At 29.5% G+C, this 20,807-nt stretch overlaps 1 long non-coding RNA gene across 1 annotated transcript in view; it reads left to right on the top strand.

The window, feature by feature from the left end:
- The first annotated feature begins 381 nt into the window (after positions 1-381).
- Positions 382-20,807, top strand: part of LOC147806586 (uncharacterized) — a 37,048-nt gene continuing 16,622 nt past the window's right edge. Inside the window, exons 1-2 of the long non-coding RNA XR_015428566.1 lie at positions 382-504; positions 10,156-10,217. This is a non-coding gene — a long non-coding RNA (uncharacterized LOC147806586). The remainder of the gene's footprint in view (positions 505-10,155; positions 10,218-20,807) is intronic.

Raw genomic sequence — 20,807 nt, 5'->3', positions numbered from 1 at the left:
CAAATATTGAATTAATAAATAAATAAAAATATATCAACGAAAAAGTGAATAAAAAATGTGATTAAATGTTACAATTTTTAGAATACCTCAACACTAAAAATGGGGACAACTATTCACCAAATTTTTGACAGAGTACTTTGTGAAAACTGTGGTGTAATATCTCTCCAAATAAGATGTTGCACAACCCAAAACAATTATTCCGGGAGGACAATTATCCCGCAAAGGAACAATTTATTCCGGGTTAACATAAAATCAAGCGTTCTATATAATGTACGATATAAAATATGTAATTTAAATCTAAAAATCTTAGAGCAAACTTTCACTTCGTTCGAGAACGAATTTCTCTTTCGAAAACACCAAGGTCGGCGCTTGGCGAGCTTTTAATATCAAGAAACGCCAAGTAGAATATAGCTTGTAGTTGGTTTATTAAATGGAATAAGATTATAAGAAATCAATTTTTAATTTACAACGCTGCAATTGAAGCAGAAAGTCGATTCTAAATATGTATGTATGTTTTTAATTGCATAATAAGGATAATTATCTTTAATTTTACAATATCTGAGTTCTGTATTAACTGATTTTATAATGTATAATTTCTTTCTGTTAAGCCTAGTTTGCATTCGTCTTAAAATTCTCTCAGTGCTCTATGCTACGCGGATGTTCGGTTTACATTTAAATTTTTTTTAAGAATTACTGTATAAATGTATTTTAAATTAATGATTTAAACCTTATATTGTATTGTAAATATAACTTTAGAGACTCTTATGTGCATCTTATCTTACGGTAATTAAAAATTTTAATGTTACTGAATAACAAAAATGGCGATTGACTACTACTTTGCACTAAGTATTCTGAATAGCATCTTGTATTTTATAATTAGTCATCAGTAAGTTAAATCTGTATTTTTATTAAAACATATCTCTTTTAACCATTAACTCAATAATTTACATTTCCAACAAATCTGGTTAAAGTTCTCCAATTACCGGACTAACCATGCGAATGTTTCATAGTTTTCTTCTCCCTGTATCACAAATACACGTTAATTTCATTTCAAGAAAGAAAATTTGCACCTTGTTGCATGAAGTAGCACATAAAATATCGTTTGAATTTTCAAAATTAATTGGATTCTGAGGTAGAATCATAACATTAGGGACAACAAAACCGATATATGAATTTTCTGTTCAGCATCGGTAATAAGATAAGCTCACAAAGTACATAAAAATTTAAGAAATTGTACTCAGTGTCGAATCCAGCGGGGGGGGGGCGGGGGGTCATAGTGTTCATGACCCCCCCCCCAAAAAAAAAAATTTTGGAGGAAAAAAAAAGAATTTTTTTTAATAGTTTACAAAAGAAATGAAATATTTTAAAAATTATTATAATTATTAATTATAAATGGACTCTCGTTATGAAACATTTATCGAGAAATTGATTTGGATGTTAAAAAAATCATTGACGGATTTGCCAAAGTTTCTAAAAAACGCAGTTCATTTATTATTTAAAGATTTTGAATACTTGAATTATTTATGTATTGTTCATTATGAAAAAAATAAATAAATGGGAATACTAGCATTAATAAACCCAGCTTTTTTTTCAAGAAAAAATATAATTTTTCTTTTCTTTTTATGAAACAAATTAATTGTGGGGGGGGGATCTGAGTCTATGACCCTCCCCAGAAAAAATTTCTGAATCCGCCCCAGATTGTACTTAAGTATATATCATGACACGATAATTAGTTTTATAATCATCGGGTGATTAAAAGTTAAATCCTGATATTTAAAATACTCTTCATTCAATATACTGTCCTTTTATTGAACTCTTTTAAAAATATCATTCATTTAACAGACGCTACGTTATTGAATCCTATGGAAAAGTTAAATAAAATGAAAAATGAATTAAGTATAAAGTTCCCAATTAGCAGATGTCTCAACTTCAACTAAGTTTTACGTCAATCATTATAAATCCAAACATTCATCACAATTTTTTTAGATTCATTTTTTAAAACTTAGTTTTAAAATAAAACTAAAACTAAATAGACGTTCATATTTATGTAGGTGCGTTGTAAATTTCTTTCAAACTGAACCTTGCAAAATATTTTTTCTCTACAAAATTATAAAATTTTATTCTATTTTAATACCCTATCGGGACATAAATCCGTGTTTTAACCAGAAATAAAATTTTTACCGGGTACCAGGAACCGACCTGGAAAAAGATGTAATTTTCAACGGGGCCAGGATAGCCTGGTTGGTTAGGCGTTAGGCCCATGTCCGAGAAGTGGCGAGTCCGATCTCCACCAGCTGAAGACTCTCCGCGTACAAAATAGTGACTGGTGCACTCTAAATCTGTTTGGGTCACAAAGTCATCCAAGTTGCCATAACAAATAAATACCTCTGTGATAATTAGAACAGAGTTCGATCGTGCTGTAGTTCAGGTCAAAATTACGATCTATGGATATTGTGTAAATATGTTCGTCCTGTAAAACGGGATGTGACGTATGCATGTTGTCTCCGAAACACCCTCAGGGATGTTTCCCAGTCCATCGCTTATAGCCCATCGTGCAGCTCTAGTGCGACATGAATGAAAGTACTAGTACTATCAAATGGTATACAGTACTCTTACATATCAAAATTTTAGGACTCAGTACACCCATACTTTAATAATCTTTTACATAATTTTCCTCATTCTTTGATTGACTTATTATTCGATTGACTTATAATTCTTGGTCAAATTAAGGAATAGATACTTCCCTGTTGGTGTGGAGAGTAGAGGCTTCATTCACAACGCCGAGGAGCGGGGTTCGATGCATAGTACAGAACAGCTGTCTGGTTTAATTGTTCGAAATCGAGTCTAATGTAACGGGTATATAACGGAATCTTGTGTAATGTTTATGAAAATCGCAGCAATTTCAAAGTCAGATAAAATTTACCCACGGTCTGGGAACATTGTGAGGTGACCGGATAATTTCTATCACCATCTGTTGTCTTATCTAAATAGTGATAGTATAGTGTGTTCAAGCATTTGCACCAGATCATTAAGTCATTAGTGTAGGGCCTGGATAGCGTGGTTGCCCTGTCAGCCGAAGACGGCGACTTAAAAGGACCTTGTCCAATAGAAAAGTAACAAAAACTATTAAAACACGCCACAAAGAAAAGATGAAATATACAGCAGTGGTTTCTAATTTCTTTTGGTGGAACCACGACTTATAAAAAACGTTCATAAACATGTGTAAAAATATGCTACAAAAATTATAAATTAATTCAGAAATATTTCACGTGAATAAAATTTTTTCATTGTTTCATCAATAAGTCTTTAAAATTAAGATTTATGTACGCAGTTGAATTTGCAGCGATTGCGTTTTTGCTGTGTATGTTAAGTTTAGTAGTTTTTGTCGTATAAGATGAGATTGAATAAAATAAGCTCAATTATGGTTTTAAAAAAGAACTGTAATAAACTGCAAGACTGGATTTTAGCAGGGCTAAAGAGAAAATAAGGTCCATTCTTTACTCAAAGCTGAAGCTAAGATTCCCCACCTCATGACGTCACGCCGCAATTAGTTCTCGAAAATCCCAACTTAAGGATATGAAAACTTTGTTGTTTATATTTTCTGTAAAAGATAAGCCGAATGTTCGACTGATAATAGCTATCAAACTTTACTCTGCTAACAAATTATTTCTGTTCAAAAATATAGTATTCATACATTTTCTTACAGTATTAAAAAATAACATTTTTAAGTTCGAAAACATTTCTCAATAGTGGTCATCGTTTCACTATCGTTTTCTAATTTCAACTTTTAACTTTTGCTGTCAAATAAAACAAAGCATATAAAGGCGCTTTCATAGTTACATATTGTCCTATAGCAATAGTTTATTAATTGAGATATCATTTAAATTACATTACTTAAATTACACTTTTTCATACTTCATTATCTCTAAGTAACAAAATCTTTAAATGCTGACAACTAAAAAAATAATCTTTGGGCAATACAAGTAATAATAAAAATAAATATTTATAATTAAGGAGTTATGATTAATACACAAATACTGTGAATAATGTGTTAAAAAATACATTCATTATGAAATTGGAAAATTTTTTAATTATTAATAAATTCATTATTTTCTTTTCTTTTTACATTCCCCCCTTTTTTTTCTTCTTTTTTTCTGTTTAAAGTTACGAGACGGTATCTATTTCAATGACTCATAAAAATTCGTAAACAGTCTAAACGAAAAACAATGCTTTTCTTTCACAGAAATTCTTCCAGTGCATTTGATTATTCATTTGATGTCAGTTTTTGAGTTAAAACATGAAAAATTACTTTCTCATTTTGTGTTTTATAATAATTCTTGCCCCCGTAGCGACAGGACCACATTGTCGCAGAACTTTACAAAGTTCTTATAGATGGATTTTTCCTTTGGGGGAAAAAAAAATTGGTTTTCTTTTCTGCAGAAATTTTTAAAAGATTTTATCTTTTCTCCAGATTCAGAAAATGCCTTTCTCGCTCATCGTAGTGGTAAAAAAAAACTTGTTTTTTTTTTCTCATTTGCGATTAATGAAAAATAAAGAATAATAATGTAAAAAATTTGGTTTTATTTTCTGAAGAAATTTTTGTTCTATTTTTTATGCAGTTATTACAACCAATTTTTATTTGTGTCAACCAATTTTATTTATTTTTATTTTTATTGATTTGCGCATAGCTTTTAAAATCCGATATTATTTATTACAACAACTGAATCTCAAACTTCAATGAGAAATACTGATGCAAACATTTGTAATTTTATAATTTTCTTAGAAATTTGTTCAATGTATTGCTATTAGAAAAAAATATATTTTTTAATTTGTTATTTCATTTTTATTACATTTTTTAACAAATTCCATAAAAACATTAATATTAAACAAATAAGGCATTATTGGTTGGATACAAATCTATAACAGGTTTCAAAAACCATTAAAGGTAAAAAAATGTCCCAACTCACGAAACTTCTGTGTAATTTCAGTAGCTCAGCTCAAAATGTTTTTGACCGATTTTGTTCAATTTTTTTGAATTTTGCCATTTAAAATGACATATTTTAGAAATTATGTAAAAGTTTTTAACTTTACAATTTGAAGTTTTTTTTTACTATTATTAAATAAAATAATAATTAATGCGAAATACTGGTGAATAATTATGTGTAGTTTTTAACTGTAATTGGTTAAAAGAATTTTAGTATTGTGTGAAAAAAAATGTCCATTCGTTTAAATAGTTCTTGAGATATGACGAAATACGCAAAAAGTTAAATTAACATTAAAGAGTGTAAACTTTCTCGCCCGTTCTCTAGACCAAACTATATTTTGAAAACCAGATTATTTTGTGAAACGATTGGAACTTGTATTTTCCCTCATTCTGCATAAAGTTCTCGAGAACATCCGAGCATCTTAGTTAGTCGGAAAATGGAGGACATTTTATTGACAATAAACTCATTTTAGTCATAAAATATAGACAGGAAACGAATCAAACTAGTATGGAGTAAGGTGCTCTGAATGACACTTAAGCTCTCTAGTCAATCGGAAAGTAGACGAACTTTTGATCTTAATATTCTAACCTTACAGGCACGAAAACAAGTTCACTAAAAGGTAGTAGAAAAGTGATTCTGTAAGAAAACTTCAAAGAAATTTAGAAATTTAGATCAAAAAGAAATTTACCTACAGTCCCTGGCCAAATTATCAGACGCACTTAAAAATTCGATGTAAAATCTTAATTATCATATGATACTATACAGCTTTATTGTTTTTACGTGACTAAAACCGGTTCGCATTTGTTTACGTTCATGTATTAATTGGTAACTTTGTAATGCAAAAAAATAAATACAAATAGGAAGTATCTAAAAAATCTCCTGAATTAAAACCCATTTTATGTATAGGTAAATATAAAAGTATTGCCTATAAACTCGTGCAAAACATGCAAATAAACACTACATTGGGCCTAATAATTTGGTCTGATTATTATAATATACTGATATAATACCAGATATAAATACTCTATATTTATATATTATATCGTCTAATTTATTCAATCATCGAATATTATAAATCGTCTAATTTAACCAATTGATACACGAACGTAAACAAGTGTAAACCGGTTTCAGTGGCGTAAAAACAATAAAGCTGTACAGTATCACCTGATAATTAAGATTTTACATCGAAACTTATGGTGCTTCGAATAATTTGGACAGAAATAGTAGATTTGAAAAGAAATTTAGTTATTGTTTTGCTCGAAACACCAGTTTAAAAATTCGAGATAAAAAATAACTATTTCGAAAATCGTAAACCAATACAAAATCCTTTGTTTCAATAAGATACATTATGCTTTCGACTACATAATTGAAATTGGAAATAAAATGTTTCGTTTCTAGGTCTGATCTTTGTCAGTATTTTTTAAAATAACAAATCATTTTCTACACATTTTAATACTCTTTAGGAAAATCAAAATGTAAAAATTGCAAGTATCATTAAATTCAAGTTTTATTATCCGGGGATTTTAAATTGGCGACTTTAGATTGGAACATTGCAAATGTGAAATTACTTTAGTAAGATTATAGCAACCCTGGAAAACCAAAACGGAATTGAAATATTTCTTCAGAAAATCTCATTCACTTCGATAAATGCTAGTATAAAAATGTGAAATCTGAGTTTATCACTTTATGTTTTTTTAAGCTGTCTGCAAGAGCTTATATTTTTAGAAAATTGAAAGTAATAGTTAGGATTTAACAAGTAAGTTTCAATTTTCTTAGCTATATATAATATAGCATTTTTTGTTTCCTATTTGTTTTTTCTTTTCATTTATTTTATAACTTTTCCTAGATTTGTGATTTGTTTTTTTTCTTATTAGTTTTTTCTTTAACAGTGTTTTTTTAATAATTTGCAACAAAATTTAATGGAAGTTGAATAGTTATCGTTCATTAGTGATTATTGAATATTTATTATTGAATAATTATCACGTATTAACTGATGCAAAGTTATTCAATCTTATATAGGTTATTTCAGGAAGATTAATTCATTAAAATGGTAAAATTTATATAACTTAAAAAAAATTACTCGTAATTTCAGAACAAGATAATTACAGAACAAGGAATTATGCTCTTTAAAAATTGTATGAATTGGTGACAAATACATAATTCATCCATTAGTTACAGAAGTGCAAATAGTTAATATGCAGTATTATTATATGAACTCAAAATGTAATATTTATTGTGATTTTAATAGTTTTGAATCTTTTTAACTTCCCAATTTTAAGTTCTCAAAATTTCATAGTTTTTAAAACAGCTCACTTCAATATTAGTCAATATATTTTAAAATAATTGAAAACATAATAAATAAAAATCTAGAGCCATTTACTTCTGTCAACTCCGCACCGGTGAAATAAAAACCCAACCCTGAATATAATGGAACATTGGAACAAATTAACTTTCTAAAAGACCCTATTGATGAAACTAACCAGGATTTGGTTTGCAACGGGAAGAAAATCACGAAAAGCGGCAATGAGTTTTAAAACAAAATCCATTTACCACTGATGATATTTAACGTTAATTACACTGCTGTCTATTGTATTACATTGAAGCGAAAACCGCTTACGGTTAACCTGATGCCAAAGTGATTTTAACCTTAACGGTATACCTTTGAAGTTATTATACCTCAGCACCGTAGTTGTTTCGACTGTATTAGCTATTATAGTATGGAGAGCTATATAATAGCTCATAATTATAGATAGCATTTATATAATATGTAGCCTTATATTATAGCCCATATAATATGCGGCCCTTTATAATTAATAACATTCTCCCCCTCTCTGCAGGCAATATAAAATGTGGCTCTATGCAATATTCGGTCCAATATCAGGGGTCTGTTTAGAAGAAATTTGGGTCCGTTAACGGACCCTTCACAAAATATCTTTTCATAAAAACGGACCCTTCACAAAATATTTTAACTTAAAAACGGACCCTTCACAAAATATTTTAACTTAAAAACGGACCCTTCACAAAATATTTTAACTTAAAAACGGACCCTTCACAAAATGATTTTTCTTTTAATCGGACCCTTCACAAATTTGTTTATCTCCATTATTATTTTGTTAATCGAATAAACCCTTTCCAGGGCAGAAAACAAGAAAGATGGATGTAAACGAATTAAGTTTTGTCTTCGGCAGACGATTTTTCCATTATTCGTCCGAAATTAATATTCTGCGCTCAGCAGTATTGGCTAAATACCAAATATTTGTATGTTGCATCTCTAATTTAGAAGCAGCAATTGTTGTTTATTTTTTAAAATTTAACTTTTTTAATTATAATTTTACAGTGTTGAGCATAATCTTGTATGTCTTTACAATTTAAAAACTCCTTGAAAAAGTTTTTTTTTTTGCAATAACGGACCCTATTTCCACAAATTCATAAAAGCGGACCCTGGTTGAAAGAATGTGAGTAATTTTTTCACAATTTCACGAAAAACGGACCTTTCACAAAATGTCTGGACAGACCCCTGAATATATGTGTCCTACATTACAGACAACGTAGCATTATATACAAATTTAATCATCAATATGCAAATTAATGAGTGCAGACGATATTTTAAGTTAGGAAATCATACTCAAAAAAGTTCTTTTCCTGAATAAACGCACTTTTTTTTATGAGTTCTGAGATTTTTGATCCTTAAGGTATGCGGATAGCCGCAATCTGAAAAACAAAAATATTTCTCAATCGTTTGAACCTGAGAGCGGTCAAAAGTTTGAATATCTTTACGTTAATTTTAATTACTTTGCCATATTCTGATAACATATTAAGCTAATCGAATTATTTCATTACTCAAAAACTGTGAAATTAATTTTATTCACCTTATGTGTTTTGACATCAAAAATTACAGTCATCAAACATCAAAATCATTTGACATCAAAAATTACAAATTTGTGTCATTTTTTTGACTATTATTATATAAAATAATAAAAAGAAGCCTTAAAAACGTTATTTTTGCTTGGACTTCCTAGATTAAAACAATTTAATATTTGAGTTCAAACGCTTTTCAATTAGCTTAAAAAATCTAGATGCCGAGAAATGCGTAAAATTAACATGAAGGAATATAACTTTCGGCCCTGCTCCTGCTTTTAGGATCAAACTATATTTTGAAGTAATTGGGGCATGCATTGTCATTATTTATAAAGCTCAAGATAACATTTGAGCACATTAGTTAAGTGGAAACAGGTTGAAATTTTTATTGACGATAAATTCAGTTTAGTCTTAAAATGACGATGAATTTTATCCATTGAAATAGCATAACGATTCAAACTAGCATAAGGTGTGGCGCTACGAATGAGATTTGAGCAGTCTAGTCAGACGGAAATGAGACAAATTTTTTAAGTTAACTAAAACGTAGTGACAAAATCATGGTGTCAAAAAAACTTCGAAAGAAATTTTGATATTTTTTGTTTAATTGAAAAACAAGGGTTTAAAAATTGAAATAAATAAAACTATTTTGAAAATTATAACCAATATAAAATCATCTGTTTTAATGAAATACATCATTATGTTTTTGACTATACGATTTAAATGCGTAATAAATTATTTCGTTCTTGTATCTAGTTCTGATTTTTGTCAGTATATTTTTAACTGTATATCACTTCGCAACTATTTAAATATACTTAAAAAAAGTCTGAATTTTAAAATTCGATGTAACATTTACTTCTAACTTTTTTTAATCATCGAATATTAAATTGGCGACTTTAGTTCGGAGCATTCCAAATCGCAAATTAGGGGGAAACAGTTCAAGATTATAACAACCCTAGAAAACCAAAGTAGTATTGTCTCTCTTGTAGTGAAGTATGGTTAATTCAAATTCTAGTTTTGAAATTTTATTATTTGTGCTTGTATTATCTGAAAGAGCGTCAAATATTAGTTTTTTGAAAATTAAGAGAAGATTAAAGGTAATGTTTTGGATTTATCTGGCAAGTTTCAATTTTCGTTTCTACATTTATTATATATTTGCATTTCTATTTGTTTTTATTTTCGTTTATTTAATAATTATGTTTAGAATTGTGATTTAATTGTTTTAGGCGATAGCTATGTTGCGTCACTTTTTTTGATGTTCTTTTTTTATTTCTATTTTGATCTTCAGTATTCTGAAAAGCTTTTTCTATTTCAGTTGTTTTCAGTTGGCTTCGAGTAATTAAAGCGTAGATTGCTTTTCTAATATTTCATGTCAATGTAAGTAATCTTTTATTTTCTTTATTAACTTATTTATAACTAATATTATTTTAACTAATATTTAATAAATGCTGTTTTTACGATAATTTTATTAATGTTCCGTTTTTATATTTGTAATAACTTAAGCCTGTTTTTAAAGTTTTTAAAGCATTGAGCTTATTTTTTTTTCTTTATAAAGAAATACGTTTTGAGTTTTTCGTGATCACTACATCATTAAATGCTTTGATTTATAGTCGTTAGATTTTTTTAAAGTTTTAGATAACGACTGTTTATTTTCTGGATAAAAAAATTTCCACAGTTTCTTGTTGCTCTGGTAATATTTTTATTAACTTATTTCCTCGTTTTTAATTTTTTTCTTCACCAGAATTAGTTTATGTCAAGGTTAGCAAGTGCGGTTTTGCTGTCTGAAGTATCGTTTGGATTCCGCGCAGTATCGCTACTTCAAGCTTTTATGTTTATTTAAAGCTTAATTAAATTCAACGAAGAATTGAAACATTTGCCATCTTTAATGATATTTTTGTCATTTTTCGCCATATCTCTATGAGTACTTACGCAAACAGAAAATAATTAGAGCTTATTAAATTCGTTTACACAGATTTCAAAATTCGTAATTTATCATTATTAATCTTGTTAAACATATACTGATATAAATTCTATTTTTTACTGAGGTTTTCCTTTATTTATTTATTTTTTGTTCTATGTAATCTAATAACTTTTTCTTTTTTACTTATTGGTTGTTTTGAAAAAAGATCAGGTTTGATAACTAACCCGCGATTTCACTTATGCTCTTTTATCATACACAATAGACAGATAGAAAAAAAAATGAAAAATCTATGAAAATTGCTATAGAAAATTACCTCTCCTGACATGCTAATTGTTTTATTGCTGAAAAAAAATTGAGCACGATTAGCACTACAATGTTGCAACAGAATACGAGTTTCTTTGATACGAATTCTGCTCCCGGCTCGCGCCGACCACAGTGCTGATGTAAAATATCCTCAGTGATTAACGGATCATGGTATAAAGTTCCTTTAGTGTCAGGCTAACCGTAGAAGGTTTTCGTGATTTTTCTCCCCATGTTATGCAATTGCCGTTAGTTCTATAAAAAAAGTCCTCTTAAAAGGCAAAATTCTCTCAATACTTGATCCAGGAGTTTCCCAATCTTCTGGATTAAGTTCGAAATTAAAAATCTAAACAGTTGAACATCGATAGTCGGAAACTCAAAATTGAGTCGCGAGTGATTACAGCAGAGTTTGAGTTGCTGAGGGTATGGAGTGTTTTCCTCCCAATGGAGGTGACCATGGTTCGAATCCTAAGGTGGCTGGTTGATGTAAATTCTGTCGCACCGACTACAGTACTGACGTAAAATGTCATTAGTTTTAGACAGATGGATCATGGGATAGAATCGCCTTAACGTTGGACTAACCATGGGAGGTTTCCTGTCCATATAATGCGATTGCGGGTTAGTTGCATCATAAAGTCCTCCACGTAGGCTAGTTTGTTCTAATGCTTGATTCAGGAGTTTTCTTGTCTTCTGGGTCGAGTTTAAAATTGAAATTCTACAGAGTTAAATATTGATAGTCCTAAACTCAGAATTTCGCCATCTGTTCACCTCTAGTTAAAAAATTACAGCAGAGTTAGGAAAATGAGAAAGTAACATCGTCTTTGAGGCAGGTAGTTTGATTAGTTGTTCTGATTGTGTAAAAATATTATCTCTTGTTTGAAAGTTTATCAATAGTTTTTAAATTCACATTCTAAAAGGTTGATAAAAATAGAGAATTTATCGAGGGTTCCTTGGGAATGTTAGAGAGTTGTGAATTTTTTGTTAACCACCATTAACTTTTTAAATTTTAATATTTAGATCAAATCAATTATTTGTTTTGTAATAATTTGGTTGCTGTTAGAAAATTATCGGAAGTTTAATGCCAATGCAAAAAAAGGGCAAATATTTAAAAATATATATATATAATCTTTCTAATAACAATATATTTAACTAAATTATAAAAAGGAATACATTTATAATAAAATGATGATTTCCCTGATTAAAAACTTGGCTTTACTTGATTAAAAACTTCATTCTCTTAAAAAAACATAGAAATTCAATATAACAATCAGTATATTTCAAGCTCTCAAAAACATTTTTAATATTTGCCTAACGTGGGTGAGTGAAAATGACTTAAAAACCAAAATGGAGAGGGTATTAGCAATTTTATAAGTAAACTTGACGCGCTTTAAAATTCAGACATAAGGAATACTGTGGATATGTTCGTCATAAAGAATTCAGAAAATCGATTGCTGCACATTGATACAATAGTGGGCATAAATCCAATTTGTACCGTGCTAAAATTATTTCCACCCCGGTCACATCAGCTCATCTTGATACCCTGGAATCTTGTTTCATTCATATGAATGCAAATTCCATTATTAATTAATTAATCATGACCTCTCCATAGCGTGTAGATATGAATTTTGTCCCACTCGGCAATTGTGACTTTTCTTGTCTTTATTTCTCTTTCAGCTACTCTGGTTTTTCTAATTCTGTCTCGTGTCGTTATTTTTCCATTTTTGGTTAGCATACTTTACGCTTTATATTTTAAATTACTTTTGTTTCTTCTCATTCACGTCTGACAAGTCTTGAAAATGGGTACCTGTTTTTGTGCGCTTGAAATATTTCGACTGTTATTTCCAACTTGTATATTTTTGAAGCGAATGAAATTTCTAAGCAAGCAATTTGGATAGGGGATTATTTATTCATGATGTGGCTTATTTTACTAATTTTCAATTTATGTATATACACAAAAACAAATATCTAGGCTAGATATAGTTCTATAAGTGCGAAATTAACCGACGGGCATAGAACTAAATTTTAGATTATTAATGATAAAACGATGAAAAAATTTCATTTATCTCATGAAATTTTATCATCGTTCTCTGAAGAAATTTTATCAAAATTATTTTGTGTTTTATTTGAGCATAAAATCGGGTTTTCATAGTAGAAAGAAATTGGGAACTAATGGTCTGTTCAATATCAGGTATTTTTATTTTGTCTTTTTCTTCCTGGAGAATTAAATTTTTAAAGCATGGTTTAAAGTGGACATTTATTTTAAATAGAATTTTCTAATTTATATTTATAACTGTTTTAGTGTTCCAAAATTGTTTTACAGGGTGCGTAGCGTTTTTAAAAAGTGCTTAAAGGTGCTTATTTTTAATTTAAGATTATTTAAAAGCCCTTAAATGTTCATTTTTATTCGGTGTTTGTAAAAAGTGCTTAATTTTCTATCTTTAAAATCGAGATTTTTTGTTCGCCTTCTCGAATGTCGTTCTAAATTACAAAAAAAAAAAAATGCATGATTTTCACAATTTTCTTTGCAATATTTATCAGAAACTTGTTATTTTATCATGAATATGTAAAGGTTTTGAAAATATTATTGAAATGTATTGATTTTATGTTTAAAAATTAAGAACTTTAAACTATGGAAAAAATAATTGTTATTTCTGCGCAGATCCTAATTATAATTTATTTTTTGGAAAGTGCTGAAAAATATTTTGAGTGCTTAAAAAGTACTTAAAAGGTGCTCAATTTTTGTTGAAAAATCTGGCTAAGCACCCTGTTTTAACTTGACTAGTATGTATTTGATTTTTTGAAAGTTTTTTTTAATTGTTAATTTTGAAGTGCTGAAAATTGAGATAAAGAACACTTTTCATTTCTTAATTTATTCTTTTACTTAAAAGAATTTTCCAATTCATAAATTATTTAGACCTGAGTTTAATTTTAAAAAAAACTTTAAGTTGAATTTTAGTTTCTTTCTGTTTCATTTTGTTTTTGGAGTTTTCTTTTCTCATGGTGGATCAAAACAGAGGTTTATGCTACTTGTTTTAGAATGGAAAAAACATGCAAGCGAATGAAAAAGGCGAGGAACAGAAAAGATAGTCATTTTTTAAACATTAATAGCACATTGGTTCGTTCATAGTGTTACAGAAGATTGTAAAATCAGCTAAATAAAATTAATCAAAATAAAAATATCCCCCCCCCCCGATTGAACTAATAAAACAAGATTTTATATTACAACTTTGAACACCCGACCCAATTGTAAGTTTGCGACTATCAATTTTCACTTGCAACTTTGATCACAACACAGAAAATAAGGAATCTCCTGAATCAAGCATTAGAACAAATTAGCCTTCGTTTAGGACTTTTTGATTGAACTCAGTGCAGAATGCACATACAGAAGTTACATGAGGTGCATTTGCGTTACATGGAGAGAAAAAGCAATGAAAACCTCCTAAGGTTATCCCAACAGCATGGGTGGATATTCTATTCCCATGATCCATCTACCACAGAGGATATGTTACGTCTGTACGATGTGTAATGTTCCATCTAGTTCGCATAATAACATGTCAAATGCCGAGATAAGTTTCTTTTGATTAAAATGGTAGTAATTATAAAAAATTAAGTCAAGAAGAACTCGTAAAATTCCTTAAATTTATATTATTTAAAAAAAAAAAACTCGTGGAAATAAGAAGCTGGTGTTGCGCGCTATCGGAAATAAGAAAGAAAAACAGCTTGCTTATTAGCATGTATTTGTTGCGGACATTTTTTGTTGCAACACTTAACTCCATATTTCTGCTTTATTTATTTGTCTAGCACACTTCAATTTTTGTCTGTATTAAAGATGTTTATAATCCATTGCTAGTTAAGGAAAGACCATTGCTGTATAGGATTTAAGTAATCATCCGCGACTGTGTATAGTTTTGTTTCATTTAGCTATCAAATTATACAAGTTATGCTTTCAAAACAAAATAAAAACTTTTAAAAGTTAAACACGTCCGACAGAAATGTAATTCTTGCTGTCTTTTACGATATATATCCCATAATTATTACGAAAGGTTACAATTTGATTGTCTTCCTGGAATCCTAGACTTGGTAACATATTTTTATAAATAAGGGGAACATTCTTACTTGGAAGAGAAACAACCATATGACGTTTCAAGAGCATTGAATTTGATTGGACCACTAAAAATGGCGCATCTTATGCTGACAAATCAAATTACCCTTAACAAATGAAATACGAGATAAAGAATTTTTACTTTTGTTTCGCTGTTAAAGAATTTCGTCTGCAATAAACAATATTTGTTATTTTTTTATGAGTTTCTTTAAATGCGCTCAGAATGGCGTAGATTTGTTACTATTTTTAGATACCATTTTTATTAATTCTTTATACTTGTTAATTCAGGGTGGCCCACTTTTCACTTGCACTTTTTACCCACTTTTTTTTAACGGAAATGTATCGCCAAACAGTTGAAATATCATCAACTTAGCGATACTTTGCTTGCATCAAAATTTGCTCCATTATAGTTCTGTTAAACTAGAATGCCATATAAAATTCTTCCACGGTTGCTAAACAAATGTGGAAACTTTTGACCGTTAGGGGAATTTAGGAAAATTTAGGTAAGATTCTGGTGGAAAAAGGGATTGGGATATTAGCTTCTGTTTTTAAATTCTGTCCTTGGGCTAAATCCATTTATGGCTCAAGTTTGTTCCGATGCTTTGGTGGTTATTTTTTTTCTCTATTTTGACAAAATATTTTTGTATTTTTAACTTTATAAAATTCTCCAAAAATTAGTTGGTTATAATTTTATGATAATAGATTTTATATCGCACTCTTTTTCTGAAAGCTTTTCTACTCCTATTCAAAGAAATCTGTGAATTATTTTTTCTGAGCAAACCAACCAATCACACATTTTTTTACAATCACTAACAGCAATGTTTGTCGACAAATTGTTACAATTGTTGCATTAATGCTAATTTTTTCTATTTCATTTTAACCTCTTATTACATATTTTAATTTTAAACAAAAAAGGCTCCTTTGTTGGTCAATATATGATGTTTGGTTCAAAATTTTGTGCCAAAACATTAAAAAATAAATAAAAAATCTTGAAAATTGTCAAAATAAATTATTTTTTTCAAGATGATATGTTACAAAAAATAACATTTTGAATAAAAAATTTTATAATATGGACACTTTTCTTGTACACATCCTATACTTTATAAGAAAAAAGAAACAAAAACCTGTAAACTTTAAGATTTTTATCTGGAAAACCTGGAAAAATCAGGGAAATTTGAAATCTGATTTGAGTGGCCACCCTGTAATTGATTATTCACGAAGTTTTTTCCCCCTAATTTCACACGATTTAAAAAAGCAAGCAAAAAGAAGACTAAGCAACTGCGTTTCAAGAGTTGACGACGAAGAGTTGTTCGCGCAGGGAGTTAGGCATTCATTTGGTTAGAATAGGGCTAATTATTTTATTCATAACTTACAACAGAGCATAGATATTCGAAAACTGCAGAAAATTTTATTTTAAAGAAATACCTTTTTCTGAAATAATTAATAATTATTTTTTTGTATTTAAATTTTTAAACTTTTTTTTCTTTTGCTAATGTCTTGTAGCAAATGATAAACAAATGGTTTTAATTATTGTTTTACGCATTGTATGCATTGGTGTTGCAAGTTCGAGTAAAGGATAGTCATTTATATCATGCAATTGAAAGAAGTTTAAAATATAAGTATCTATTTAATAGTATACATAATTGAACAATTGAGAGCAATTTATATTGTGCAATCATGCAATTGATAAACGATAGATATCGATAAGTGCCTTGACAACTATTTTCTTTACCTTGTCTTCACTATTCTACTATACTTATTATACTACTTCAGGGGTCTGTTTAGAAGAAATTAGGGTCTGTTAACGGACCCTTCACAAAATAATTTATCTTTTAATGAAACAAACCCTTCCCCGGAAGGAGGGGGGGGGAGGTGAAAGACGGTTCCAGACAAACTAAGTTTCCCTAAGTTTAAATTTTAGTATCCCAAATGTAGTATTCTAGAAAATATTTCTACTTTTATAAACATCGTGTGCGCATTCTTATTAATATTAAATCATATTTTTTTTGTAAATAAATAATTGATCAATTTATATTTATTCATGAAATTAATTAATAGAATATTATGTAAATAAAAATTAATTTCCGGCATTTTTTTTAAATAAAATATTATAAATTTAGGAATTGGTTAAGTTTACTTAATGCATAACACATTAAAAGTGATACATTACTAAGTTGTGTTATTTAAAATATGTCAATTGAAATTATTAAAAATGTGAGTAATTTTGTTTCCAATTTTTCGTCCTAAATTAATATTCTGTGCTGAGCAGTACAGGCTAAATACCAAATATTTGTATGTTGCATCTCTAATTTAGTAGCAGCAATTGTTGAGCAGAATCTTGTATCTATTTACATTATAAAAACTTGAAAAGGTTTTCAGCAATTTTTGCAATAACAGGACACCATTTGCACATGACATTTCAACGTTTTAATATCAGTAATGATTATTTATTTTCATTTTTCAATTATTTACTAAATCCAACTAAACCTGAATTATTCAATTTTAAAAAAGTTATATATTTAACATTTAATTTCTCAAGAATTTATCGACAGATTTCGTTAAAATTTTGTATTTTACCATTTAAATTAATATTCTTTAAAATTATATAAAAATTTGTATATTTTTAAATTCAAAATTGTTCCGACTATTATTAATAAAAATTTTTTAAAAAAACTATTTTCGACAGGGAATTATTTTTAGGTTAATGAATTTTATTATTAGGTGCAAAAAATTTTCAATTCGTTTCAAAAGTTCTCGAGACATGGCGAAATGCATGAAAACTGCAATTAAATAAAGGAGCCCAAACTTTCAACCTAAAAAAACTTATGGGATCTTAATTTCCGTATTGTGAATACCATCCATATTTTGAGAGACAAATATCCAAATTCAACAACAACAACATATAGGGGAGAGTCGGGTAGCACCGCCCAGCGGGTACCCCCGCCCACAGTCAATTTCATGTGTATAGAATATTTTTTCAAGTCAATAGGCCATCGGACATTAATTGTTATATTAAAAAAAGATTATTTTGAAAGTTTCAAGTATTTTTGCAGCTGGTAACATGGTAAGCAATAGTTTTGAAAATATGTTGAATACAGAAGTTATGAAATTAAGAAAAATTGATTGAATGTTTCGATTAAACTTCATTTTAATACTAAAAAAATAATTTTTTTATACATACAGCATTAAAGTATGTAGTCTTAAGTTTAATTTGCACAAAGAAAGAAGTTTGTATGTAAAAAATTGTTCTAGTAATTACAAATTTACAAAAAAATTGGATTTCGGGTAGTCCCGCCCAGTTACAAAAATTGTGTTTTTTGGCTATTTTTTCAGGTGTAAATGAGAATGACCAATGTATTGACAATAGATAAACCTTATTTATCATTTTTATCACAAAATTATCTTATTTATTACATATTTATATACTTTTAGTGAATTCTATCATTTAATAACAACAAATGTCATACCTTTTATCATTATTAATGTATATTAATATATTATAATATTAATATAAACTGCTGTTTGTAGAAAATGCAACACCATGAAAGAATCATCAGAATCAAATGAAATTTAATGCAGAAACGACTTGTACTGATACAAATAAATGATGAAATTTTCAAAACAAAAGAAACAAATTAAGCGTCCGAAATCAGTATTTGGTGCAGCCACCACGCGCTGCAATAAGTGCTGCTATACGACGTGGCATGGAGTCAAACAGATGTTGAATATCTGCTTGAGGAAGAGAATTCCATATCGCTTGTATGCGCAACCAAAGTTCGTCTTTGGAAACTGCAGGACGCGGATCACGAGTGAGACGCCGACCAACCATATCCCACACGTGCTCAATAGGCGACATATCCTGCGAATAAGCAGGCCAAGGAAGAAGTTGCATGCGTTGTGCTGAACAGAAGTCTCTAACAGTCCGCGCAACATGTGGGCGTGCATTATCCTGCTGAATGATAGCTCCAGGGATGCCTTGAAGGAAAGGAACGACTTCGGGCTGTAGCACTTCACGGACGTATCTGTTGCTATTGATATTACCCTCAATTCGTATCAAATTGGATCGTCCATGATACGAAATCGCACCCCAGACCATAACTCCGGGTGTTCGACCACTATGTCGTTCAATAATACACTCAGGAAGGCAGCGTTGACCGGCATAACGTCTAACACGAACACGGCCATCATGGGTCCACAAATTGAAGCGTGATTCATCTGAAAAGACAACTTGGTGCCAATCAGCTCGCCAGTCTCTGTGCTCAAGAGGCCCACTGCCGACGCAGCCGTCGATGATCCGCCGTGAGGGGAATCCTGTATAATGGCACCCTTGCACGCAATCCACGGCGCAGCAGACGACGACGAATTGACGAAGCCGACAATTGTACACCTGTAGCAGTAGACCAATGTGCTGCCAGCTGCCTGGAGGAAGCTGTGCGATCATTCACCGCCATGCGGAGCAGGTGTCGATCATCGCGCTCTGACGTCACCTTCTGTCGTCCAGTGCCTGTTTTTCGAGTTGTTCGGTGCTCGTCGGTCCACTGCTTCCAAACTCGCATCACTGTGGAACTGTTCCGCTGCATACGAGCTGCTATTGCGCGATAGGAAAATCCTCCTTCTCGAAGGCCGATTATCCTCCCTCGTTCAAACTCCGTAAGTTGCTTTAATTTCTTATTCTTCCGTCGTGGAGGCATACTCAGGTCTCACTAAACGTTTGCCACTAACAAATAATCATAGACTATTTTCAACGTCCCGCTACAGTACTTTATTTATACGCTTTCAGCATCAATTCAGAGGGCGCTGCGCGCGCCACGCACGCGCGATGGCTCTGAAACTTTATTAATTTGCATAATATCCTATAATTGACATTTGCTGCGAATTTCATTTGATTCTGATGATTCCTTCATGGTGTTGCATTTTCTACAAACAGCAGTTTATATTTATATGAAATATTTAATGAAAATAATTTAATTTAAGTAACAATAATTAATAACAATAGTTGTTTTTCAATATAAACTTATTTGGTTGATCTCTTCTTATAAACATAATATAAAATACTTCTTATAAAATTACAAATTCACTTTGTATTTTGATTGCATTCAAATGCTTCTGTAGATTGATTCGTTAACAAATGAGTGAAAATAAATAAGTAAGCAAATAGCTTATCATAATATTTATGATTTCTTGATATTAAATTTAATTTGGATATATCAATTACCAATATGTTTTAATATTATATGAAACATAAATTTATCTATTTAAAAATGCAAAAATTTATATATTTAAAAATGCAAATTAAATATTTTTAAAATGTAATTGATATATCCTAATTAAATTTAATATCAAGAAATCATAAATATTATGATAAGCTATTTGCTTACTTATTTGTGAACGAATCAATCTACAGAAGCATTTGAATGCAACTAAAATACAAAGTGAATTTGTAATTTTATAAAAAGTATTTTATATTAAGTTTATAAGAAGAGATCAACCAAATAAGTTTATATAGAAAAACAACTATTGTTATTAATTATTGTTACTTAAATTAAATTATTTTCGTTAAATATTTAATATAAATATATATTAATATTATAATATATTAATATACATTAATAATGATAAAAAGTATGACATTTGTTGTTATTAA

The sequence above is a fragment of the Parasteatoda tepidariorum genome, chromosome 8 (assembly GCF_982258835.1).
Source record: "Parasteatoda tepidariorum strain Cologne lab strain chromosome 8, Ptep-v5.0, whole genome shotgun sequence".
In the NCBI taxonomy this organism is placed as follows: domain Eukaryota; kingdom Metazoa; phylum Arthropoda; class Arachnida; order Araneae; family Theridiidae; genus Parasteatoda; species Parasteatoda tepidariorum.
Note: the sequence above shows the minus strand (reverse complement) of the source record. Positions and strands in the feature narration are given on the sequence as shown.